Source organism: Hydra viridissima, unplaced genomic scaffold (assembly GCF_058129835.1).
Source record: "Hydra viridissima isolate aposymbiotic clone 2 unplaced genomic scaffold, HvirCarnegie_v1 scaffold_1, whole genome shotgun sequence".
NCBI classification, from domain to species: Eukaryota; Metazoa; Cnidaria; class Hydrozoa; order Anthoathecata; family Hydridae; genus Hydra; species Hydra viridissima.
In genome coordinates, this window is record NW_028324300.1 from 16,540,703 (window position 1) to 16,568,183 (window position 27,481).

At 31.0% G+C, this 27,481-nt stretch overlaps 1 long non-coding RNA gene and 3 pseudogenes across 2 annotated transcripts in view; 1 reads left to right on the forward strand and 3 right to left on the reverse strand.

The window, feature by feature from the left end:
• LOC145187702 (uncharacterized) overlaps nt 1-27,481 on the reverse strand; it is a 67,167-nt pseudogene that overhangs the window by 38,105 nt on the left and 1,581 nt on the right. The window contains exons 5-8 of the transcript XR_016449344.1: nt 14,953-15,105; nt 12,849-13,001; nt 10,696-10,848; nt 65-302 (exon numbers count right to left, since the gene is read on the reverse strand). The product of XR_016449344.1 is annotated as an uncharacterized LOC145187702 (transcript). The remainder of the gene's footprint in view (nt 1-64; nt 303-10,695; nt 10,849-12,848; nt 13,002-14,952; nt 15,106-27,481) is intronic.
• LOC149893597 (uncharacterized) lies at nt 1,481-2,377 on the reverse strand. The gene is made up of 3 exons (XR_016449345.1): nt 2,292-2,377; nt 1,605-1,671; nt 1,481-1,523 (listed from the first exon to the last, which is right to left on the reverse strand). It is a non-coding gene; the product is annotated as an uncharacterized LOC149893597 (long non-coding RNA).
• LOC149893598 (uncharacterized) lies at nt 2,543-7,143 on the forward strand (annotated as a pseudogene).
• LOC149893599 (uncharacterized) lies at nt 25,211-26,332 on the reverse strand (annotated as a pseudogene).

Consider the following 27,481-nt stretch of genomic DNA (forward strand, 5'->3'; position numbering starts at 1 on the left):
ACCATTCATATAAATAACCTAATGGAATATATTTTAACAAAATGTCATGAAAATCTTTACAAACCTGTGGCTAAATGTATAATTAAACTTTTCTGAGCTATTTGTACAATTAATAGTTTGAACCACTTGCGAGCTGTCATCACCAAAGTGTAATTGAAGTTGCCCAGCTGTTATTGATGTTTCTCTACATTTGCCAAAAGCAACATTTTGAAACATGAAAATTACTTCAAAGTGTGTTTCCTTTAGAATATTTTCCTCTGCAGAAATATATTGCCCAATCTTGGAAAATTTAATACAGTCTTCTAAAATTAATTAATAAAATAGAGTAATTTAAAAATAAAATCATTTTAGAGTAGCATTCTATCAATAGTTTTAATTTAGTTCAAAAACTCTAAGTTGTTAAATAAAATTAAGCTTATTACATCAAATGATAAAATGTTCTAAAATTATTGTACTATTGATATTGCTACTGTTAAGCAATTATAAACATTTTCATAATAATTTTACATATTGTGTTGACTTGTTTAAACTCTGTAGAAGGGAAAATTCTGAAGGAAGAAAACTCAAGGAGAAAAACAGCATAGAGAAATCGCAGAATCTTAAAAAAAGTCAAGCATAAAAAAATGGGTATAATAAGTAAAACACTAGATAGGGATGATAGATTTAACAAAAAAACATTTTTGTCACAAATACAAGTGGCACACAAGCTGCTCAAAAATACATAAAGAAAACATGAACATAGACATGAATTAGATAAAAGTGATTTAGATTTAGAATTAGATTTAGAAAAAAGTGATTTAACCTCAGTATTGAAATGAAAATGCATTTCAATACTGAAGTTAAGTGGTATTTTTTAATTAAATCAGGGGAAAATGAGGAAACTATATGTGAAATGTTCTGTACAACATTGTTATTATCAGTAAGAAGAGGTTGCTGAATAATTAAAAGATATTCCCAAAATAAAAAACATAATGAAAACTGCAAAGAGTTATTTAGCTGTTGAGTTAGAAAAATAACCAGTGCAGAATTATTAAAAACTGGAAATAATTCCTTTAGCTTAACCTAAGAGAGACATGTACAAAGCACATCATATCCTGTACAAAAATTACAATTTTTGAAACTAAACTAAAAAAATCAGTAGGTAAAAATAAATTTAGCTTTTTCAAATTTTTAACTTTCAAATGTATTTCTACATTTGGTTTTCATTTCTAAAATGAGTAAAGACAGTAAATAAAGGTCACTTATTTTATATTCATTAAATGTACATTAATGACATTCTAGTACAGTATGAAATTTTGATTTACATGTAGATTAAGAATCTGCACACCACATGGGTTCCGAATGATGAATGCGCTTAATTTGGCCCAGCATATGCAGAATAGAAAACATTCCTGAACTGTTCGTAACAGAGAAAACAATCTTTGTCAATGTTGCAAAACATGGTGAAGGGTTTTACCATGTAAAAGTAGGACAGTCATTCCACCCACCTCCTCAAATTTTCATTAAATTTCAACCAGTGGTGCCTATCAATAAAACATGAAAAAATTTAAAATTTGAGCTCCCAACTTCAAATGGTTATGATGTTTTGAAATAAAATAAAATACCATATTTTTTGTTCATATCCGTCATGATGGATTTTATAGCATCACCCTTTTTTGAATAATTCAAATTCTAGTAAGAAACATCCAAAAATCAGTACCTAACCATTTTTGAGGGTGCTGAATCCAAATATGTAGAGAAAATAACACAAATAAAATTTTTTAAAAGATATTTTTTGATTTTAAAATGGTGAAGGTAAATTTTCTGTTTTTTAATCATGGGTTACACTTTCACTAATTCCTGTAGTTGCCCAATTCTCATGGGCTTGAATCTTTTTTTTCAGATAAAAGAAGAGACATTAAACAATCTTAATATAAAAGATGGTTTTGGTATTTTAAATCATTGTAAAGACAAGTAATTTTGAACTTTAGACTGAAAAAGCCATTTTTTGGGCCCGTGCTCTCCATTATGGATATTTTAGTATTATTTAGTAGAACTTTAGACTGAAAAAGTTTCCTTACATTTGACAGCACCTTTTATTTTTTGCTCTTGCCCTTCAGAAATTCTGACTTACATTGGTACATTATTATATAATGTTACTAGATGAACTACCCGGCATTGTCCGGGATATTAAGTTACAAAAAGTTGAAAGTCTTCACAAAATTCATTAAGAACAAAATGAAAAATTAAATGAGAAATAATGATTTAAAATTCTTTTATTCTAGTAAAATATTAAAAATTAAATAGTTCACCTCTGCATTAGATAAAGGCTTTTTGATAAACAGCATTCAATTTTTTTTCCCTCTGATGCCAGAATGAGCAATTTTTGAGGCATTTCAACTCTTGAGCATACCATATACAATTGTCTATGAAAAGCATGGGATTCCAAATAGATTCCTGCAACTTTCAAAGACTGCCCCCTGTGCTTAATTGATTGACATGGCAATTGCAAAACGAACTGAAAAACTGAAGGCGTCTTAAATCAAATGGCAGATCTGATGGAATGAGAGGAATTCTGATGACATTGTCACTCTTGGTACATCCTGTTAAAATGGTTGTTTCTATAACATTAGGAAACAGGTTTTTGACCAAAAGGCGTGTTCCATTGCATAACTTTGGTGGGTCCAAATTTCTGAGTAACATAATTGGTGCTCCAACTTTGAGTGCAAGGAAGTGAGTTGGACGTCCTGGGGCTCCAAGGAATTGAGAAACTCTGTCGGATAGATAACTGCCTGAGCTGGATCTGTGAAAATATCCACTGACTTTAGACATTGAATGTGAAAATTAATCTTGCTCACAGTCAGTTTTTGGGAGCTAGAGTTTCCTTTTGACACAACCAATCTGAGTTTCTAAAATGGAGCTTGATGTTTGGAAAGACTTTGGACTTTAGTTCTTCAACTGACTTTACAATATTGCAAAAGTTGCTGGGAAGATTAATTTGGCAAAATATGAACTACACCCATGATCATATTGTTGCAGTGGAAATCTCATAGTAGTCTATCAACTACCTCCAAGGATTCCACTGCCAGCACAATTTTCTTCTGTTGTCAAATTTTGGCCAGTGGCAAATTGATGACAAAGGTTTTTACTGTTCCACCTGGAGCATCTAGAAAGACAATCTTTAATCAAGTTCAAAATTTTGTTGCAGTCTGCCATCTGGTCTGGTACCAACTGTGGCTCTCTCTGAGAGACATTTGTTGTGAGCTCCTGAATGTTGTAACTTGTTTCTCTGAGAATCTATCTGCACAATCTGTTGCCTTTGTCACTTCTATTTGAAGACCTCAGTGGAAAAACCAGCAATGTCACATTTTTGAAATTTTTGAGAAATTATTATTTTTCAAGCAAGCATATCTTATTTCATCTTTTATTTTAATTACCAAGTGAAAAAACTAGTCCACTCATTAAAAAAGACGATAAAATTAAACATGACCAAATGGAACAATCGGTGATGTCAAGGTTTATATTTGGAATAACCTGCATTTTCCGAAGTTTTTATAGTTTACAAAACCACGTGATTCCTTAATACCTCAAGTATTGGTTGAATAAAAAGCTGTGGAAAAAAGCAAACAAAAAACAAAAAGGCTTGTAATGATAGTCCGGTGGTTACAGAAAAATCAAGAAAAAGAAAGATTAATATTAATTCCAAAAATAGAAAAAAAATACACAATTTATCAAGCCACATTATTGGGGCAGACTGTAATTGTATTCGATTTGCATGTTTTAAAACTATTAGTAGAAAGGAAAGGAACAAACTAATTAAGAACTTTAATGAATATTCATCTAAAATTAGTCAGGACGCATACTTATCCACACTAATAAAAATCCAAAACATTAACAGAAGAAGACCACGACAGAATGCAGATAAAACTTCCTTACACAATTTTTCATATTCTTATTGTGTAAGGGTGCAAAGAGCACAATCAGCTATCGAAGTTCCAATCTGCATTAAAGCTATGATGGCTTTTTTTGGAATTAAAAAAGCTAGGATTGGATCAATAAGAAAATCAGTTGCTACAACTGGTTAGTAAATAGTTAAAGAAGGTATATTTTAATTTATGAACTAAACTATATATATATATATATATATATATATATATATATATATATATATATATATATATATATATACACCTTGTACAGAAAGTTTAAACGCACTTGTTTTTTTGTAAATTATGGTAAGTTTGGACTGGTGCAAAGAGAAAATCTGATGATGCGTCTTCATTTTTTATTTTTTTTTTTCTTAGCCAATTATTAATTAAGAAAAAAACACAGCTTTCAAAGAAAAAAACACAAAATCTTTTCTGAAATGTAATATGAAACACAAGAAATCAAAAAATTGATGAGAAGAAAGTGCAATAAAGTTTAAACGCACTTAGTAATTTTTTGTCATGGAAATATGTTAATATGGGATATGACCCCCGTTGTTTTTGATACATGCTTGTAATCGGCTTGGCATTGACTCAATAAGATTTTTAATCATCTTGATTGGAATTTCAAGCCACAATTTTGTTAGTTATTTTTTAAGCATTTCATGACTTGTTATTTGCTTTTTTGTTAGTTGATAATCCATCCAGCTCCATAAATTTTTGATCGGGTTTAAGTCAGGTGATCGTGCTGGCCAAGTCATGAGTCGAATATTACTTTCAACGAAATAATTGGTAATTGAATGTGCTGTATGACATGGAGCATTGTCTTGTTGAAATAACCAGTTTTGATCAGCTTGGAATAAATCACAACTAGGGATAAGCGAATTTTCGAAAATGTCACGATACCCATACTGGTTCAATCTTCCTTCGTATATTTTATGACAGCCAACGCCTGAGCCTGATATGCATCCCCATATGCCGACAGAGCCACCACCTTTTTGAATACGGCTGTGTATGTGTTGCTTCAAATATTTTTCCGTATTTTTGCGACGAACAAATCTTTTGTTTTTTCTGTTAATAATTTCAAAATTCGACTCATCGCTAAAGATAATTCTTTTCCATTGTTCCACTGAATAATTTAAACGCTCTTTGCACCATTTTTTTCGCTTTAGACGATCGGTTAACGACAACATAGGCTTTCTTACAGCATGAAACGAATTTAATTCTTTTTTGCGTAATAACTTACTTATTGTCGTACGACTAACTGTTTTGTCTACAAGCGAACTATTGATTTCTGCAGTCAAAGCTGACACTCCTGCTTTTGGGTTGCGTCTGCTAAGCGTATAAAGCATGTTTTCATCGCGAGCTGACAGTTTTTTTGGGCGCCTAATACAAGGTTTATCATTGACACTACCAGTCGATAAGTAATTTTTTATTGTTGTACGAACGCTGAATTCAGAAATATTCAAATGTTTGCCAATTTGTCGATTGCTCATTTTCATTTTATGCATGCCAATGACTTGCCATTTGATTTTCGATGAGACAGCTCTTTTACCCATGAAAATATGATCTTTTGACAAAGTTTTATCAGTTGAAAATGGCTGAAGGTTGAATCAAATCGTAGACGCAGTTTTTTTTGCAAAATAAAATAAGAATAAAGATGCAAGTACAATATGCTAACGATAGCAGGCTGTTGAGTGATAAAAATGCGAAAGACTGCAAGAAAAAATCAATCAATTAATTAGAGTTACGAGTTTTCCAACCAAAGTGCGTTTAAACTTTATTTCAAAAAATTGAAAGGACTTAATTGCTCCGTTAATTTTCTCATCACCCTCTACCTTCTTTATGGTGTCCTTATATTTTTTTTTTCTCTAAATCGATAAATTAAACCATTAGTAAAAATAAACATAAAAAATTCGGACCATATCTCATCAATTTATCGGGTTATCATTTCTTAAAAGAATTATCGACGTTAAAAAAACAAGTGCGTTTAAACTTTCTGTACAAGGTGTATATATATATATATATATATTTGTGTATATCAATATTATGTCATTTTGTTCTTTTAGTTCGCCCTCCAATTGATGGTAGAGGCAAACATAAAAATCAGCCACACAAATTAACCGAAAGTGACAGTGAAGCTATCCAAAAACATATATCTTCTTTCAGAGGAAGGTTATCTCATTATGCTATTGGAAAAGCTAAAAAAATTTACTTATCTGAAGATCTAAATGTTGTTTGAACTATTTAAACATCCTTACCCAACTGTTAAAGTAGGGTTGGAAACATACAGAGTATTTTTTAACAATTTAATATTGGGTTTGGCTTTCCACGAAAAGACACTTGTTTAGCTTGTGATGAGTTCATTGTAAATATAAAACACACTGACAAAGAGCTTTTAAATGCAGTTGGTGAAGATATTATCAAACTTAATAGAAAAATAAAAGATCTTGAAACAGAGCATGATTTTCACACAAAAAAGGCTGCTGTATTTTATAACAGAAAGTCAGATGCAAAAAAACGAGCAAAAAACTCAGACAGGTTTGAAGCTATTGCTTTTGATTTTCAGAAGAATTTACCCTTGCCTAATAAATCAACTAACGATGTGTATTACCGAAGACAGCTTAAATTTTTTTCATTTAATATACACATCTTATCCAGTGATGAAGTTTTTCTTTATACATAGAATGAAACAACAGGAAAAAAGGGAGCTGATGATGTTTGCTCTATGCTTTATCATTTTATCATTAATCATCTTTCTGACACAGTCCTTGAACTACATTTTTTTTGCGATGGATGTGCAGGACAAAACAAAAATTACACTGTGTTTTGTTTTTTGCATTGGATAGTTCACTTTCAAAAACGTTTTAAATGTATCAAAGTGTCATTTCCTATACAAGGTCATTCCTATATGGAATGTGATCGTGACATGGCAAATGTTAACATAAAGGCTAATGTTGAAGTTCCTGACAATTGGCGTCAGATTCTTAAGAATTGCAGAAAAAAACCTTCACCTTTTAATGTTGTAAATTTTTTCAATGCAAATTTTTTCAGATTTTCTGATTACTTGAAACAATATTATAAGTCTGCATGTCCAATAAAAACTCGACCAGTCAGAGAACTTGTCATTCAAAATATACACCCTGCACTGCTTCTCTTTCATAACAACTGGAATAGCAATATTGAAAATACTGTTTTGGTAAAACGTAGACAAAATAAAGAGCAGTGTATAAATTAAATTTTTAAGAACGTTTTGAACTTTAAAAATTGATTATCTCAAAATATGAAAAATGAGACAAGGCTGGTTTTTCCACTGAGGTCTTCATTTGGATTAGGCATTCCAAGTTGCTTGAAACATTTTCAGACATGTAGATGAATAGGTCTTCAAGGAGTATGAGGGCCTCATTAGACCCATCATTTGCACACTTTTCTGAAAGTTTCACATGCATGGCCCTAAACAGTAAATGATCATGGGCCACTAACAACGTGGAGCAGCATGTATAGATAGAAGCACTCAGAATTTGAAGGATAAACAGTGTAGGCTCGACCAAGAGAATCAGTAGCTTTCACACCTGGGTGGCCTTCCTCATCAAACCCTTGTTTCCTTCTTTACAGTGCTTTTCTTGAGGTATTCCAAGTCTAGTATTTTGGGACATCACAGTAAAGAATTGTCCTGGCAAAAGAATCTTTTTGACAAAACTCAAAAAATGCTAACAAAGTTGTCTTAGGAGGTGTTAGCAGCTGCTGCTCAGATTTTCTAGGTTTAAGTAAACTCTCTGGCCATTTTCCAAGTGTACACTGAGATGCACCACTCTTGGAAAGTGCTTGTGGATGATGAAGCTCAAAATCCTCCAAACTGCTTTATTGCTGCTGATGTATTTTCTAAACTGGAATTTCTCCACTTCATCAAGAATGGGTGTACTTTTCTGGAGTTGAAAAAAGGCCTGATCACTACCTTTGTTGACATACTTGCAGATGTACTTGATGGACTTGACAGATTGGTAAGACTCAACTTCGATGTGTGCCTGGAACATCTTTCAGAGCAGTGGATTGTAAGGCACAACCCATCAGTTGTTAATTTTAATCTTTTGGAGTGTGGATCTTATGCAAACTTTGAGCTTAGATGTGAATCCACCATCACCAGGTTTTCTTTGTCAGTAAACAGGGTAATCATCTTCTCTTGTTTGTATTTCCTAGACCAGGTTCCTAAGATACTTTTTGCCACCCACCATGCATTGAGAGTTCTTATTGAAGTTATCACATGGACCATGCATCATGTTCTTTGTGATGATGTCAAACAGCATGGGATCCTGTTAAGTGTCTGGTAATTCAGCACTGATAACATTGTCAATTTCTGTAGGCCTAATTTTTTCTTCATACCAGACCAAGATGTGAGTATGAGGAAGACCTTGTTTCTGCCACTCAATGGAGTACATCCAACATCAGGTCTCTCCAAAAATATGAACCTTTGTAATCACATCAATCATTTTTGTTAGTTTCCTTTTGAACAGTTAGGCAATAAGGTCATGGTAGTCCACAGGTGTCTAGCCTGGCAAAAGTAATGAACAGATCAAACCGACCATACTTTCTCACAAAAGTCATTGTATCTTGAAGGTATTCATGCATGTGCTTGGGCTTCCAGTCACAGAAGATGGGAGGATGATCATTTTGCCCAGGTCATTTGGATTAACATTACTGGTGATGGCATCTCTGAAATGAATGTATTCTTCAGCTCTCAGTTTCTTTTGATTCAGTTTGATGAAGAGGAGACATTCAATCTCAATCTTTGCATACATATTAACAATGAACTGATGGAAAAGCTGCTTATATTGATGAATGTGAATTTTTTTCAACAGTTCTGACAATTATTGAGAAGGCATACAACTCCATAGTTGACATTTTCTTGCCTAAAGAGTTTCCTGTTATTGTGTCCTTTTGAGGTATTCCAAAGTGAGAGCCATTATGGTCCTGCCAAAAGTTTATAGAGTACTGTAGTGCTTCATAATTTGTGAGTTTCTGCTACTTGTTACAATTTGTTATTTCTTTTTTGAAGTACAATGTCACGAGAATTAGAAATCATTACCCAAATCACAATGGTCACTTCATCAAATGTTGGAGCATTGAAATGCCTCTGATACTCTCCTTGAGGAGTTTTGTCAGCTCAAATTACAACTTTGCAATCATCACTTGGAAAGCGTTAAAATTAGTTTTGAAAAGTTGTACATAGGGATTGTGGGAGTGGAAGAATTGCTATAGGTTCATGTATGTATGTATGTATGTATGTATGTATGTATGTATGTATGTATGTATGTATGTATGTATGTATGTATGTATGTATGTATGTATGTATGTATGTATGTATGTATGTATGTATGTATGTATGTATGTATGTATGTATGTATGTATGTCATATGTTTGGAATTACAGAACATCTTTGTTATGACTCTACTTCTTAATTTCCTATGAAATTGAGAATTTCCCAGGAAGTTGGGGACTCTCCCTTTTGAGAAAATAATGGGCCACTAGAATGATATATCTGTCCCTCAACTTTATTGTTACATAACAATACTGAACTTTATTGTTATATAACAATAAATGTTGGCATAAATCCTCCTTAATGAATTTCTCTTGTAGCACCACATTAGGTTAGTTAAAAATATGAGTTAAACCTTCTTATATTGTCTAAGAAAAAATTTGAAGTTGGAGTAGTGCCTGACATCAGAGATTCAGTGGTTTTATTGGTTATGGAAGTGTAGAAAATTTAAGAGCTTAATAAAGTCTGACAGCACCAATTTAAAGTAATAAAGAATAGTTCACTGAAATACCATATTTCTGATAAAACGGCTTGTCTTTAAAAACTATGCTTTTTCCCAGAAAATGAAAGGAAGACATAGCAGTGGAACAATAAACCATTTTTCTGGGAAAAGTGCTGTCTTAAAAAACAATCACTTCCTTGTAACATTTTGGCACATAAGTATCATTAATTTTTTGAAAAAGAATAAAACATTATACAAACACATCACGATGAACAACTTTTAAAAAAAGAGTTTTTCAAAACTTTGCCTCCATGTGGTACTTATTGTAAAAACCAGGGTGGACCCTGAAAATACAAGGTGACCTGTGGGGTCAAAATTTTGGAACCAGACTATCACTAAAATCTTCTCACGGTAAAATGAGGTGCTCATTACAAAATTTGATTGAGATTATAGCATACATACATACATACATACATACATACATACATACATACATACATACATACATACATACATACATACATACATACATACATACATACATACATACATACATACATACATGCATACATACATATGTACATATATATTTGCATTCAACTTTATATATAAGATCACTTGAGTTACTTTAGTAATAAATTTTTAAATTTATAACTAGAAAATAACTTAGTTTAGCTTTTAAAGAGCATTTTTAAATATAAATGTGATTTTTAGATGATTTTTATAATACTTTCGCTATACAAGATGTTAACAATTAAACCACGTTAACAAATGTATCAGGTTGTTTACACAATTTTCATGTTTTTTTTTAAAAAAAACTTTATAAAAACAACTTTTCAGACAAACTGTTTTAATGAAACATACTTTAGTTGGTCAAGCCTCTTATTCAGGAAGTCCTCACTTCCAGCATTTCATGTAGAGTTTTTTACCATTTACTACCTCATTAATCAATAGCAAATAGTATTTTGTTATAACTTTGTTAAAGTTATAAATGTTAGCTTAAATGTTTCTTAGATAATTTTTTTATGCAATACCTGAACAGGCTGTATTATCAAAACAATTGGTCAAACTAGAGTTGTCACCAACACATAAATGGTTTTCACTGATACATACTCTAGTTTTCTTTTTAAATCCATCACCACAAGTGGGATTGCAACTAGACCACTCATTCCAAGCTGACCAAACTCCTATAAAAATTTAATTGAAGAGTTTTTAATTTAATTTAAATGTTTAAATTTTAGATAAATGAATAATCAAGACAAAAAAAAAAAAAAAACCTATTAAATAATTGAGGTCAGTTTTATGAACCGTTCTAAATAGTTCCTAGTCTCAACATATTTGTTGGTATATACCTTAAATGATTTGAATGCATAGATTAAATGTAAAAAGAGGATTACAATAACAGAATATAGTGCAAAAGTGTAAGTATGAAAAAATTTATATAATCAAAAATAAACTATTTTGAAAAAATGATTAAAAAAACAATGTGGCTATAAATGAATTGGGTGGAAGAAATTATGTATGGTGGTTTTGAATGACGTAGTTTCCTTGAGAAAATATAAATGCATTTTCAATCCTGAGTCAGAACTTTGAACACAGCCATGAGTGGCATTTCAATTCACTACTTGGTGAGGGCACCAATCTTAGAATGCTGCGAGCCACCGGCACTAGCTTCAAAGATTTTAGGGGGGGGGGGCATTCTGCCCCATTCAATCTTAAATATTTGAAGGGCAGTCTGCCCCATCTTATTCTATATCAAATTAAAGAAACTTAATATTGAAAAGCAGACTTTACATTATTAAATATTATGCTTATACTGCATTTTTTTTAAAAATTATTTAAGAAATTTGTTAAAGCAAAGGTGAATGAAAAACAATAAAGCATAAAAGAAATATACATATATTTTATAAACGAGTTAACACATAAATTGAAAAGAAATCAAGCTTAAAATGAGATATATTTCTAAAATTATTAAAACTACGCGCACACATAAACATGCGCACTTACACGCCACATAAAGACACAAAGTGATGAACATGCATTTTAATTTTTATTAAATAGGCTACCAGCTCTGCATTTGGCCGTAAGACACAATCAACCACAATGCATTTTGTTTATAGTTTATTTTATGAGCATATTTTAGGTCATATGTAAAATATAAATTTAAAACAAGTTTTTTGTTGTGAGTTTATTGAAGGAGAAGAGAAAATGTAGCGATTTTCGCTGCAAGAAAACTACAGTGACAATAAAGATCAGAACTGCTACATCATTCAAGGAATTGATTTAAAATTATTGCTAATTTGTTCAAATACTTGCATATCAATATGGTAAAGTGGGTTGGGCTCTATAATATTTATACCAATGTTACTAATGGAAAATGCAGTTTAAAAAAAAAAACATCTTTGTGTCCACATGATAAGATATTTAAGATTTTGAGACTTTAGTAAATAGAGTTTTACAAAACTTTGCCTCCATGTGGTACTTACTGCAGTAACCAACGTGGACCCTCAGTAAATAAGAAATCCCACAAAGTTGAACTTTTGGAACCAAACTTAAACTAAAATCTTCTCCTGGTAAATTGAGGTGTTCATTACAAAATTGATTGAGATTGCTTGAATGGTTTGGATTTGCATAGCACACATACATAAATACATTATACATACATACATACATACATACATACATACATACATACATACATACATACATACATACATACATACATACATACATACATACATACATACATACATACATACATACATACATACATACATACATATTTGCATTCAACTTTATATATAAGATCACTTGAGTTACTTTTATGATGAATTTTTAAATTTATAACTAGAAAATAACTTATTTTGTCTTTTAAAGAGCATTTTTAAATGTCATAAATATCTTTTTTAGATCATTTTTATGATACCTTTGTTTTCCAAGATGTTAACAATTAAACCATTTTAACAAATGTATCAGGTTGTTTAGACAATTTTAATATTTTTTTTTTTAAAAAAAACTTTATAAAAACAACTTTTCCGACAAACTGTTTTACAGAAACAAACTTTAGTCGGATAAATATCTTACTCAGGAAGTCCTCACTTCCAGCATTTCATGTGTTTTGTTATTACTTTTTTAAAGTTATAAATGTTAGCTTAAATGTTGCTCAGATATTTTTTTAATGCATTACCTGAACAGGCTGTATTATCAAAACAATTGGTTAAACTAGAGTTGTCACCAATACATAAATGGTTTTCACTGATACATACTCTAGTTTTCTTTTTAAATCCATCACCACAAGTGGCATTGCAACTAGACCACTCACTCCAAACTGACCAAACTCCTATAAAAATTTAATTGAAGAGTTTTTAATTTAATTTAAATGTTTAAATAAGTCATTTCGGATAAATAAATAATAGAGACGAAAAAAAAAAAAAACCTATTAAATAATTGAGGTCAGTTTTATGAACCATTCTAAATAGTTCCTAGTCTCAACATATTTGTTGGTATATACCTTAAATGATATGAATGCATAGCCTAAATGTAAAAAGAGGAATACTATAACAAAATATTGTGCAAAAGTGTAAGTATGATAGAGTTTATATGATCAAATTTAAACCATTCAAAAAAAGTAATTCAATTTAACATTAAAGATCAGAATTGCTGCGCCATTCCAGCAAGTGTTTTAATATTGTTGCTAATTTGTTCTAATACCTTTTTATTAATCCTGTAAAGAGGTTTGAGCTCTATTACATTTATACAATATTACTAATTGAAAATGCAGTTTTAAAGAAAAACTTTCTCTGTCCTCGTGATGAGATTTTTAATGTTTTGGATTTGAGTTCTAGACTTTCTTTATAATAGTATGCCAAAGTCAATACTTAATATAATCTAAGGCTCTAAGTGCCATTACAAAATTGTTTGGTTGAGTCCTAATTATGATAAATCATCTTTGTTTAAAGTGGCTGAAAAGTTAAGCATGCTTTTAGCATGAAGCTCCATTGACACAATATGCTTCTTTAACTGATGGACAATTGCTTTATTTTTTTCAAATATAACCATCAAATTAAACCATTTTTGTCTTTTTAGAAAACAGCTTTTAGGTCTTCTTATCATACTCACCAAAATAGCTGATGGATTGGAAATTCTACTAACAAAGATATTTCAAATTTTTCATCTTTGGCTTTTTAGACATATTAATGAAAGAATGCGAAAAAAATCACAAAATTGCAGAAACAGCTTCAATGGTTTTTCCATTAAGCTGCAGACAACACTATTTCTATGCTGAAAATTAATCTTCAAAACAGAATTTCTTGTCATCTCCTTATCAATTTTAAGTGAAATCCAATTTTGTAACTTACAATTTTTACTGAGAGTCTTTATTACATGAATAATGACCACTCTAACATTTGTGACCTCTTTTATAGTGAATTTTCTCATAAACAATTAAATTTCAAAGAATAGGATGTTATTTTAAAAATTTTTGACCTTATTAACATGCTTTTTGACATTTAAAAAACCAAACCGTTCTTTACTTTGCCAATTTTTTTTAATGGTTCATTCATATTCATTGAGCATGATGTCCAGTAGCATAAATTTTATTAATCAAAATTGAGTAACAGCTTTGGTTCAACCAAAAATAGGCATCTTAATTTGCAGCAAAAGATGGTCTCTCTATTTCCTTAAAAAAAGGTAGGGATTGCTATGAGTATAAATCTACCTCAGCTTTCAGGCAAACATAAGTTCAATCCAAACACAATAAAAGCAAGCTGTCTCCATAAAAGATTGTAACAAGTTTTTAAACTAACACTAATAAAAGGACCAGATAAAAATGTAAGATAAATGCAGCGTAATTGATAATTTTAACCAAGGTAAAGACTATATCATGTACTGTATATGTAGATTCTATGAATGTCCTCATGCCAGATGCCAAGAGAGCAGATGGTTAGGTTATGTACCTGACTTTCATTATAGCATCTTTTAACATCTGCTACCCATGTATAATCTTCTAATGCTGGTCATTGTTAAACTCCATGCAATTACATTGATGTAAAAAGCTTCACTTATTTATAACACACAAAAATAGAGAACTAATCAATGAAACCTCACACCTCATGCAGGCTTTTTCTTTGCAGGTGCTTTTTTTTCTTTGCAGGTGCTTTTTCTCCTGCTACTGCAAAAATGTTTTTTTTTCTCACTTAAACATTTGCATATAGATTTTAATGCTGCATTCTTATGTTGAAAAAGTTTTAAAACAAGATAATTATATACAATAATTTAGCATAAAAATATACCTTCACAACTTTGATTGCTTGTACAGTTGCTTATCATAATATTACTGCCTACACACAATATACTTTTGCTACTACAAATTCTATTTTTAAATTTGATTCCATTACCACATGTGGTATTGCAATCTGACCAATCACTCCAATTTGTCCAACTACCTAAAATAAAAATTATACATACAAAAATATCAACCTACTTCCTTTTTACATTTATGCATAAAACATAAACCATCATCCTGATAATATATAAAACTGTATTAAAAGCGTTGGTTGCTTGAACAGCTGTTTCTTTCAATTTTGGTACCAATAATAAAACAGTTTTGATACTGAATTTGTTGTTTTGTTGCACTCAATAATTACAGGGGGGGGGGGGGGTATTACTAGTGACCGCTCACACGGATCTCACAAACTGCTCCGTATGAAAATAATAGCCATGTTACTGATTAAAAGAAAAAAAGACAAAAACCTAAAGGGATCTTTTTGAGGGAAAAGTTAAATAAATTCTATCTATTTTACTTCTTGAAATTTTTCAAAAATAAACTTTATTTTCTACAGACACAGACTTGTTTTCTATAGACTCATTCAATATTTATAAGTATCTTTATCATAAAACCATTTCTTGAATATAGGCAAAAAGGTCGATAACGTTTTCTTTAATCGAATTCGTTTAGCGTTTAAAGAGGCGAGTTTCGTTTATGGTGATTTTCGATTAATCGAACTTCAATGCGAATTATCCGTGCAAACTTTTTTGAAGATTGATTTTAAAAGTTTCATTAAAGAATAAAATCGAGCTATAAAACATGTTATTCTTATGAAATGCTAAAATCTGCTGGGCCGTCTATTCTCTAACGCTTTCAGTCATTATTAACATGAAATAGACTGCTGTTTTTCCTGTTTTTATTTCTTCTAGTTAACTATAAAAGTACTTGATTATTTATTTTTATAGTAAAACTTTTTCTGACTGCTCAACCGAAAAATATAGGTTTTCTTTAGAGTTATAGGCTCTCGATTACAATACGATGTTCAATCTTCTACGAGTTTCCTATCACTGCATATATTTTTATTATATTTCATTACCCAATGTAAAGTCAATTTTGAAACATCAATAGAACTTTTTAATGACCACCATTGAGTCTAAAAGTCATTACGATTTTTATATTCTTAATACTTGTGTCGTGGCCTACTATATAACACCGCCGGGTTTGTTGTCTTTGAGGTCAAAAATAAGTGAGCTATAAAATTTTTAGCTTCTGTAAAATCTGAAAAAATTTGGAGATGGTTTGTAAATTTAATTTACATGATTACTCATCATCTATGTACATCAGATTCTTACTCTAAAAATATTTAGACAGTTGGCTAATAATATACCACGGTCACATGAAGCCAAGTAACCTAGTTAATTTAGCCATTATAATTGCTTGCTCAACAAAATCTTATGGTCTCTATATTATTGATTCAAACACCCAACATTAACAGGAATGTGTTAGTAAAACTATGATCCAAATTCTTTTTTAAAGTGTACAGCTAGATAAAATTATTGATAAATAAACAATATTTATATTACAAAATTTCCACAGGGAATATTTTTTCGTTTCACAAAAAAACAATATATGTTCATTATGTTGTTATGTATTTATCAATTTACGTTTCATGGTTTTTTGAGCTTTAAAAGTATTACTTTTATCTTTTCTGATGTTTCCATTTTTAATCTTTAACTCGTTGTTGGTAACAATTGTTTACCAATATCCTTACCCATTCCTCATGCTGAATGAAATGAAGCCATTATAAGTTGCTTGATATGTTTCAAGTGCAAGAATGCACTTTTTATATTATGAAAATACCTTATTTATATGTTTTTTACAGTGTCCCAAACTATGAACCCATTACAAACATAATTGCCAAATGCTTTAAAGATTTTGTGAAGCCATCACATAAAATTCAAATATTCTCTTGAGACTTGATGGAACTTAATGATCTCGGGCAGTTAACACACTCAGATCTGTCTACAATTTTCTTTGTGATGCAACCAGCTACATTGGTGGCAACTTTGTAAGAGTCATGAAACAGCTCATTTTCGAGAATATCATTTATAAACTTTTCAAACTTCTTTAAAAGATCATTTTTATCAATATTTATATCAAATATCAGGTTACTTTTCCAACTATTGATATTGGTTTTAATTTAGGATTTCATACATTAAGTCTTTTCAGAACTTTGATTTTCACATAAACTGAAAAAAAAATCTACCACAACTCATTTAATGATATTTATTGAAATACCTTTCCAACTTATTAGCTTGAAACTGGCTACTAAAAACATACCTGAAAAAATGAGCAGCTGCATGGGTTGTCCCAGTTCTACCTACACCCTTCTATCTCACAGTTTACCTCAACCGCTACTTCAATGATGTAAACTCGTGACAACTTATTTACGTAAGCTATCAATAAAAAAGTCACTATTTAAATCTTTTAACGATGATTAGTACCACTTATATACCGCTGAAAATAAATCTTCTAACAGACTTGCAGTACCTTTAAGTGTTGCAATCTATCAGATGTTAGAACAGGCAAAATATATTTACAACACCTGTTAAATTGCATTTTATTCTATTTATTGATCCACGTTGCAAAATTTTGAAAGAATTGAAACTTTTTATCATATGGAATAGCTAACCAATCCTATTATTTGCATTCAAGATTAAATTCAATAAGAAAAAATCCACCAAATGTTAATAAGCATTAAAAATCCAGCAGCACCATTTCCGTACGGAAAAAGCTGATGACTCCTACACAATTGATTTCATGGAAAACAATTAAAGCTAAAGGAACTCATTTTTTGTTGAAACCTAGATGCGAAGAACTCTTTATTTTTTGTTTCTTAGATGTGATTGGGCAGATAATTTAAATGGTTTTTTAAGTTAGCAGCTAACAACTACTCTTTTTCATAGACATTTAACCAACTTCAACATGCTATCAACATACTATCTTCAAATTTGATGAAGTCAAAAAGTGTAAATGTAAACCACTTCGAATTTAATTAATTGTTCCTATCATTTTTAAATAAATGAATACTGTCATATAAGCTATAAACCTGGGTTCCCATAAAAGTGAAAAATATGTCATTATCTTGTTCACCAAATTTACAATCTAGAATCTTTAATATTGAAAGACTTGTATCATGATTGTCTTTTATTATAGCTTGCACATTAAAAAATGCTTTATATAAAGTTTTCAGTGTTCACTTGTAAAATTTCTTTTATATGTGAACTAATCAAAGAACTAGAAAGTTAAAGCTTTGGGCAGGCCTTACAACAAAAAGGATCAATTCTGGCGCTGGTACACTTTCTCCCCCTCCCCCAATTTTATGATTGATTCTGATAGAGAATTTTATGCTGATTAAGAATCGTTTAAAAACACACGTCTAAAAATCAATGGAAAGCGCTCTATTCTGAAGTTGAAAATACATAAATATATAACAAATCGCTAATATTCTCCATCTTATTTTTTTGTTTAAACGTTATCTTTTAAAAGTATAAACAACCTGGTTTTTACTTTTAACAATAAAGATTTTGAATTATGGAACGTTCTGGGAATCCATCGCGCTTAATTATTAAGCGCCTGCGTATCGTTTCATGTCATGGCGATACTTATTACAGGCCTTCCCGTCGCGAATCCGTATTTTTAACTGGGGGCGGACAATGTTACGGAAAATATAAAAAAATGGCTGAAAAAATAAGCGAGCTACATTATTTTCAGTTAATTTATTAAATTTAAAAGGAACTGTTCCAATGCACAAAATGTCTAATGCAGTGTTTATTAAATATCATAAAATTTTAATAAATAAAAAAAAAATAATCAAAAACAATATTTTTCAGAATCATGAATGAATTTTATTTAAAAACGAAATCACAAAAGAAAAATAAACAACCTTTTAAATAATGCGAAAAAAAAGCCATTAAAATAATCATCAAATATTAGAAATTGTTATAAAAAATGTACATAACAATATTTTTTAATGCTTTACAGATAATTTTAAAACCTTTAATGCAGGTTCCTTAGAGGACTTAGGTGAAATAAACAAATAATAATTTTTAAGAAATATGTTTGACAATATAACACCATGTTTCTTTAGCATTTTCAAGTTATAAATATCTGATATCATCATAAATATATTGCACAACGACTTTCTGCATGTCTTTTTTTTCTCAACTTCAAAAATAATGTAACAAAAAAAAACCCACTGAACATAGCAATCCAGAGGTACCCTCAATCCACCTCTGTCCATGGTTTTTGTGTAGTCTCCATACAACTGAAAATAAAATGCAGTGTCAGTCAACAATTCATTTTCACTGACATCATCTTTTCTTGTAACATAGCCTGCAATATAAAACAGAGCCATTTTTGTACTCAGTGGCAAAAATGCTTCTAGTTCAGGTAATTGATTAATTATATCATAAGATTCTTCACTTCTAAAATAGCCACATTTTTGACAAATGCTCAATATCAGTAGTGTAATCTGAAACATCAACTTTTAATTCCAATAACAGTTTAGCTTTTTCAATGTTTAATTTTTCAACAACAATTTAAACAGTTATAAAATATGTTCCGTCTGAACCTTGTCTAAACTTACTGAATGCTTTTTCATTATAATCTGTTGAGAACTCTCCTAACATAACATAAATGAAATTGTTTTTTAGCAAATGTTTACACATCTCTACTAACCCATAACAAGTATGCCAAATTGAAGAACTTGTATCTCTAGTTAGGGATTTTATTCTACGCCCTTGTTTACCACTCATATCTCCAAAATCAAGTAAATATTGCAAATTTATGTCTACTTCTTCCGAAATAACTCTTGAATAAGTTTTGAAAGCAGCTATAGTTTCATCACAAAACACTTTTAAACAGTGTGATACATTTTGTCTTTTAATGGGTTTTGAATGTATAGCTACAAAATTTAGTCTAGATAATTTAATTAGCTGATCTTTTTCAAAATCAAATAAACATTTAAGGTCACTCCATTTAGCAGTCATATTTTGATTTTTTTCAAAATGCAATTCCTTTTTTTTTCTGCTATCCAGTTATTTCTGATGGATTGATTTCTGAACATAGCTTACTTGCTAAAACAAAAAAGCATCCAAAAAAGATCATCCACCTTTTGAACATTTAACCATGATACCCAAAACAGTATTTGCTAACAACTTAGGATTATTTTCAGCTTTTCCAAATAGAGAACCACCATGGTAGAGAAGAAGAGACTTTACATAAACCTCATCTACCAATATTATACAATTCCTCTGATTCTCTTCTATATTTGAAAATACAGTGCTGATAAAATTAATATCTGAAACATTCTTCGTCCTAGATGTAATTTTTGTCAGTGTTTTTACACTTGGAAGTTTAAAATCTTTTCTTAACTGATTGTGTAGACTTGGAGATGTTGAAAAATAAGAATACAATCTGATGATTGTTTCTATATTATAAATTTTTTTACCTACTTCTGATGCATTCATAGATGCAATATGATCTTGTAATATCAATCTTTGATGATCAACTTCAATGTTGTTCAGATAGAGAATTGTTTCTTCCACTTTTGACCAACAATTAAGAGTGGTAATATGGTCTTTAGATAATGAAGAAATAAAGCAATCAACACCAGCATGAAAACTTTCAAATTTAAAATTGCTAGAGATATGAACAGCAAACATAGGTATACAGTTAACATAAAAGGAATTTGATTGGATGTGCAAAACTTCATTTATAACAAAGATTGTTACAGGACAAACAAATTTATGATTTTTAATATCTTCACATAAAGAAATGAACGTAAAAAAATCACTTTTTAAATATTGTGACAACTCATCACACTTTTCATTTCTGATAGAAGACATCACTTTAGTAGTGGACCTTGGTTTTAAAGGTTGAGTTAGTATAACACTTGATGGAATAATAGGAAAAATTGAAGGAGTTTCGATTGGTCTATCTTTCCCATTGACACGAGCTTTTAAGAAAATTTTCTGGAAAATATCTTTAACAGACAACAGTATCTGGCTTATTTGGAAAATTACTTCTTGGAATTGAATTTATCCAACGATTTCGTTCTTCTTCGTTCGAGGGAAGCCTATAAACTCGTACTTTATTTTTAGTGTCATAGTTTCCTCTACATCTAGGAATACAGCACTCTTTAACCATTTTGTGACTATTAACTGCTCTCAAATCGAAATTTTAAAACTAAACTTTCCGTAACATTGTCCGCCCCCAGTCAAAAATACGGATTCGCGATGGGAAGGCCTGTAATAAGTATCGCCTTGTTTCATGTCCATATCGTTATCATGCCGATATGATACCGGAAAAAAAAATCTCGGAATGACGAGAGTTCCGGTATGTTCCTAGATTTAAACAAACTACAATACCGGTTAAAATTTTTATAACGATATTATGTCGTAATCATTCCGATGACACTTTTTTTCGTTTGATATTTTTATATAATAAGTTTCAAAATATTTAATTTTTCAAAGAACATTGAGGAATTCCATTTTTATTATTCGATGAAAGTTTGTTTTTTCATTAACTTTTCATATACTTTTTTTCTTTAATAACAAAAAAGATTTTGTTTAAGGTAGCAGACCCCCACAAAAATCAAAAAAATTTACAAAATTTTTAAAATTTGATTTCGATGCAGAATTTAACAGAGATTGGTAATATGAAAAATCTTACTTGTAATTTAATTTAGTTTTTTAAGTAATTACGTTTTAGTACACCTTAGTTTTCAGACTTCCTTAGTTACCACCATAGCAACGGGTTTGTTGTTAGGCTTTTAACTTTTTAATCAGTAGTTTGGATGAAATTTAAGTCTTAAAAACATCTTGTTTGCCTTATTTTATTACCAGGGCTCAAAACAACCTTAAGATAGATTTCACAGCATGAACTCTAGTAAATAAAATCGTATCTTTTGACTGTACTTGCATGCTCGTTTTAAAAGCTTATTTTAAGTTTATATTTTATATTTAAAAAAATGACTCGCAGTACGATTGGCAAAAGTGAATATAAGTTCAAAGGCAATCAGTACACATGCCACGAAAAACAGAAAAATACTTTACCTTCATCAATTGCATGTTGTTCAAGTGCAAAGAAGTTATTTTCGAAAATGAATACTACTCAAAATGTCGAGGATAAGAATGATGATTATGAAAACAATTATAACTTTATTATGAACTTTTCCATCTTAAAAAGATTATTTAGTAAGTATATTTGTTGTCCTGAATGTGGAAATAAGATTATTTTGCATGGTAACCTCAAGAAAAAAATGGGATTTTGCTTGCAATTTGAAATTTTTTGTAAAAACTGTGACGAAGTTATAGACACATTCCAAACTTCAGTAGTAAATAAAAGAAGTGCAGAAGTCAATGCACAAATTGTTGTTCAAAAAATCTCAACAGCATTTATGAAATGAAAAAAAGTATTTGGGCAACACTTTTCCATAACTCAAATATTATTAATGAAGTAGAATGGCATAAATTTTGTCCTCGATGTATAAACAGCTGGTGCATGTGGCAGTCAAATAAATTACCAGTTAAATCAAATTACAAAGCTAAATTAAATCTTTGATTAGCAATAACAGAAATTTTAAAACCTATCTTTCAAGATTGATGCAGAGATGAATTATTATCCAAGTGTTTGCATGGACAGACGCAAAATAATAACAAAGCGATCAACAACTACAATTGGAAAAAATGTCCTTAAGATGTTTATGTTAGCCCAAGTACTCTTGAAATAGCTGTATCATCTGCTGTTTTAGAGTTTAATGATGGAGCAACTGGGCTATATGAAGTTTTTAAAAAACTGCAGATAAAAATTGGTTGATTTATGCACATTTTGAAAAATTCAATTCGAATAGGTTATATGACCAAAAAGACTTCCACAGCAGGTATCAGTAGAAGAAAGGTGCTGAGAGCAATAAAAAAAAAGGATTCATAGATAAAAAAAAAAATGAAGAAGGAACATCATACTCTGCTGGTGGTTTTTAGAATGATAACAATTTTATTTATTTTTTATTACAAAATCTGTAAAAGCATTTTTCTTGTGGTTCATTTTTTTAATATTTTGCAACACATTAAACACATTTTCTCAACTTCTAATGAAGATTTTGATTTGAAATTTTCAGGAAATGTTCCTTTATGTGTTGCCTGGGGTTTGTACCTCAACAAAGGTCTTATTTTTATATTAAGTACAATTTTTTACTTTTTTAGGTACTTAATTTTACTAATTTAAAAAAAAAAAGTCTTTTATTTTATTATCTTTTGAAATATTTATCCGTTTTACACAAAAGTGGTTGAAACCCTAGTTAATAGTTCTCCTAACATACCTTAGTATGTAGCTTTATATGCAAGTCTTAATCATTGTAACAGTCTCAATTTAAGGACGTCAACATCCCTTTCATCAAAAATTTTTTAAAGATAAAACAGTTATTATTTCTTTTTTAAATGAAAACCCTGGTGTGTAACTATCATTAAGATGAGGAATGTTTTAAATCTATTTCATCAAGCAAATGGTGTTACTTTTATAAATTGCCTGGGGTTTGCATAAAGCTGAGCTTGATTGAATTAAAGATGGTTTTGATAAAATTTTTTGGTTGGTAATAATTGTTGGTAACGGATTTTTGGAATGGCTCATTATTATAAGTTTACCTCTTTTCAAACATTTATCTTCAAAATAATCGATACATATAAATGAGTTTTCTTTAAGGATCCAATCAACTGCTTTACAAACTTAATATATTAATTTCGAAGATCAAGATTGCTATCAGAAAAACTGAAGACAAGTTTATATGTTGCGTGTTTGCTATTACTAAAACACACTTCGATCTTTCACTTATAACAATCTCTACAACCTACCAGACAACATTTTATTCGACATTAAAATATACTTTCGACTGACTTATTTTTCGCCTTTAAGGCAATAAATCACGCCGTGTTATAAAGGAGGCCATGTTTGTATATTTTTAGTAAATTTTTATCAAGGTCCTGTTTATATGGAAAGCGGGCTGGCTCGGCAAACGAGCCAGCCCGTTTTCCGAGATCTCGGCCTCATCAATATTTTTGCTGAATTTTTTTTTTCGTTTATATGAATAAACGAGCTGGCCCGGATAGCGATCCGGGCCAGCTTTAGGGATTACATTTTATTCTATTCAATAGGATTTGAGGAAATAAAAGATATATTATTTTTCAAACTTTATTATGGTAAATAACATACTGTATTTTGATATTTAATTAGATTCCACTTCGTCATTGTCAGAGTATTCTTCATTTTCGTTGTTTTCAGTGTCGGAATCTTGGACTTCTCCAGGAAGAAACAATTCCACAGCTTTTTTTGAAAAAGGCTTTGTAAGTTTGTGTTTCTTTTTCCCAATGCTGGACAACAGAGGGTCGGATGTTAACAATAACCTATTGATGATATCTTGGTTACAATCTTTTCTAGAAAATTTTCTAGCATAGCGAAGTCTGTACTCCCGGAAATGTTTGTTTCTGGCTTCGGCAGCCTCTTCCGACAATTGTCCAATTGGCAAAAGCGCATTCTCTACTATATGAGGACCATGTACTAAAACTTTATGCAGAGTTGGAGTCATGTGATACCAGGGGTATAGTTCAACATAAAGCTTTGCAGTATCCAAAGTATACTGTCTGAACTTTTCTACATCAATCTTGTGGCCACTGGAAATTACTTCTAGGTTACTTTTCATTCTGGAAATTAAACGGAAGTCTACTCCAGTGATATCTGCAGATGTTTCCGGGTCGTTGAAGAATCTCCTGCTTGTGTTGCCGTTATTGGTATTCCCAAATCCAACCTTAGGTATGTCGACAAGAATGCCCATTTTGCTCTTGAATTCATCTTGGATTTTCTTTATCCTATCTGAGAAAAGTCTCTTCTCATCTTCATTCAGCCTTTTCTGCCATTTTTTTACAGGCAATTTATATGATAGGTGAAGGAGACTTTCAAAACACCGTATTCCAGCATGCAGAATGGATAGTCCAAATTTGTAACTGCTTTGATTGTCAACACATGTTCTGTCCAAATCATTAAATTGTCTTGATGTTGCGCCACAAATATAACATCGCATGGTCGATTTAGTGGTGGTTGCTGCGTTACAGACTTTTCCGTCAATCATAGTTAACATCATCACATGTTCTACTGCTATGTCTTGAAGTTAAGTTGGTTTCAAGCCTGCAATTTTGTTTTCCATGTAAGCAATTTCTTCAGCTATTACATCAGCAGTTTCTTTTATGAACCTAATTTGAATTGGCCTGCAAAACCTTGGAGACGATGGTGTAGGGTTTTGCCAGATAACCTTTTTAATTACTCCACAAGTTAGCTGTAATGGAACCATTGAGCATTGAAATATACTGGCATCAGAAATAGAGTCATCCTCAAACTTTTGATTAAACTGTGTCTTCTGGGAGCCATCACAACCCCATTTCGTAGATAATTTCATATGTTTACGCCCACTTTCCGTTAGAGTCTTGATAACGTCTTCTAAATACAACACCAATCTTTCGGCAGTATGGTTTAACAGACTTTGTAAGTCTACTTCAGCTAAACTTTCTGTGACTGTGAACGAATCAGGATCAGGATAGCATGTTTTTTTTTCTTCGACCAAAATACTGTAGCAGGGCCATTGCTTCTTGTCACTTGTACGTACGATTTCATATTGAGATTTTGTTAGGCCTGCGTCAGTAAATATTAAAAGAGCCTCTAACGGTGTCAATGATTTTTTTGTAGGTTCAAGACTGCTGCGATAGGCTTTTTTATACTTTCCCGCTCGTTTGGGAGATGTTTTAAGATCTTTGAGGACGGTTGCAGCACTACTTTTACCACTTGTTGTCAAACAAGTTTCAGCTGCAAAAACAATAGCTTCTGGTTCCTCATCTTTCCTGAGCTGTTCTCTTTTTCTCCTCTTTGAACGTTCACTAGAATCGACAAAACTTTTTCTTGGTTGTCCTGCTGATGTTGGAGTGGATGGGGTACCCGGTATTTGGAAACTCCCTTGCAGCCAAGGGCCATGCTTCTTAATAAATATTTCATGAGTTCTGGATGAAGACGACCACATTTTTCTAAAAATAGCTTTGAACCTCGACATTTGACGCTTGTATGCTGTTTTTAGTTCTTCGGTATATTGATTTCTTGATAACAAATTTTGATCAGCTAAGTCCATTTTTTCATTGAAATTCGGAGCCTCCTGCTGCTGAATACTGTTGTAGAAATTCAACCGAGAGATTGTTTGCATTCCTGATGACCCATCTAGAAAAAAAAAATTAAGTTGAAAAATTCATCTTGGACCTTGATGTGCTTAGAACATGATTAAAATTTAGATGGCATCAACAGACAGTTGAAATTAAGATTTTTAAATAGCTAGTGGTATAAACTCATAGAAAAACGAAAAAAACTAAGAGGGTTTCAATGCGCACTACAACTTTTTCACTTTTAAAGTCAAAGTTTACTTTAAAATTCGTTAAAAAAATGCTAAGTTTCATGGTACATAACTTTTGTGGTAATTAATATTTCAAAACGGTAGTAAGAGTAAATAATGTACATACCTGTCATAGATTCATCCATGATATAACACTGTAAAACTTCTGTTGTAAACACTTGTACACAGCTTCAATAAACACCACTAAAATCGCTCGTAAAAAAAATGAACCACGCAGATATAGATCGGATATTTAACTAGACTGTGTAGTTCCAATTACTACTTTTATAACTAAACCATTAACTGCTCATTAAGCGACCATTATCGAGAGATAATAAGGGTAGGTAATTAAGTGGGTACGGCCACTTTTAATAATTCCAATTTTGGCCAGCTAAAATTGTCAAATACTCCTACGTGCGACGCCGAGATCTCGGCAAACGGGCTGGCTCGTTTGCCGAGCCGGCCCGCTTTCCATATAAACAGGCCCAAAGAAAGAGAAACCGAGGAAAAAAAGGACGCAACATGCTAAAGCGAAACAAAGCTAATTTTTTAGAAGTGCAACTGCTTTAATTCTAATTTTGTAGGGTTGCTACTGCTTTAGTTCTTTGCGTACATGAGTACGTGTGTATATGTACAAAAAGGTGATTGAGATTTGCAAACTTTTTTTTCTCTATATAAAAAAACTCCCCCACTCTCCATTTTTACCATGATAAACGCAAAGCCGTACAAAAGCTATGAGTCCAGAAATTTCAAGCGAAACCTTTCTAACAAAGAAAGATGAATTTATTGGGCATGCGTACACTATTTTATCTTCTTTGTTCTCATATTGCTAAAAGGAACCGGTTCGACCACATTTTCAGATTCCGTTCCATTTACAATAATCAAGAAAATCTCGATCATCAGTATGATCGTCCAAATGTAAACAAAAATCATTCTATTAAACTATTGTATTTTCAAATGATAATAAGTAAATGATAAATTACTATATTGTAAATGATAAATAATATTGCAAAAATAAAATTAAACTAGAATTGAACATAAACAAGTGTAGAGTAAAATTCAAATACTTTTT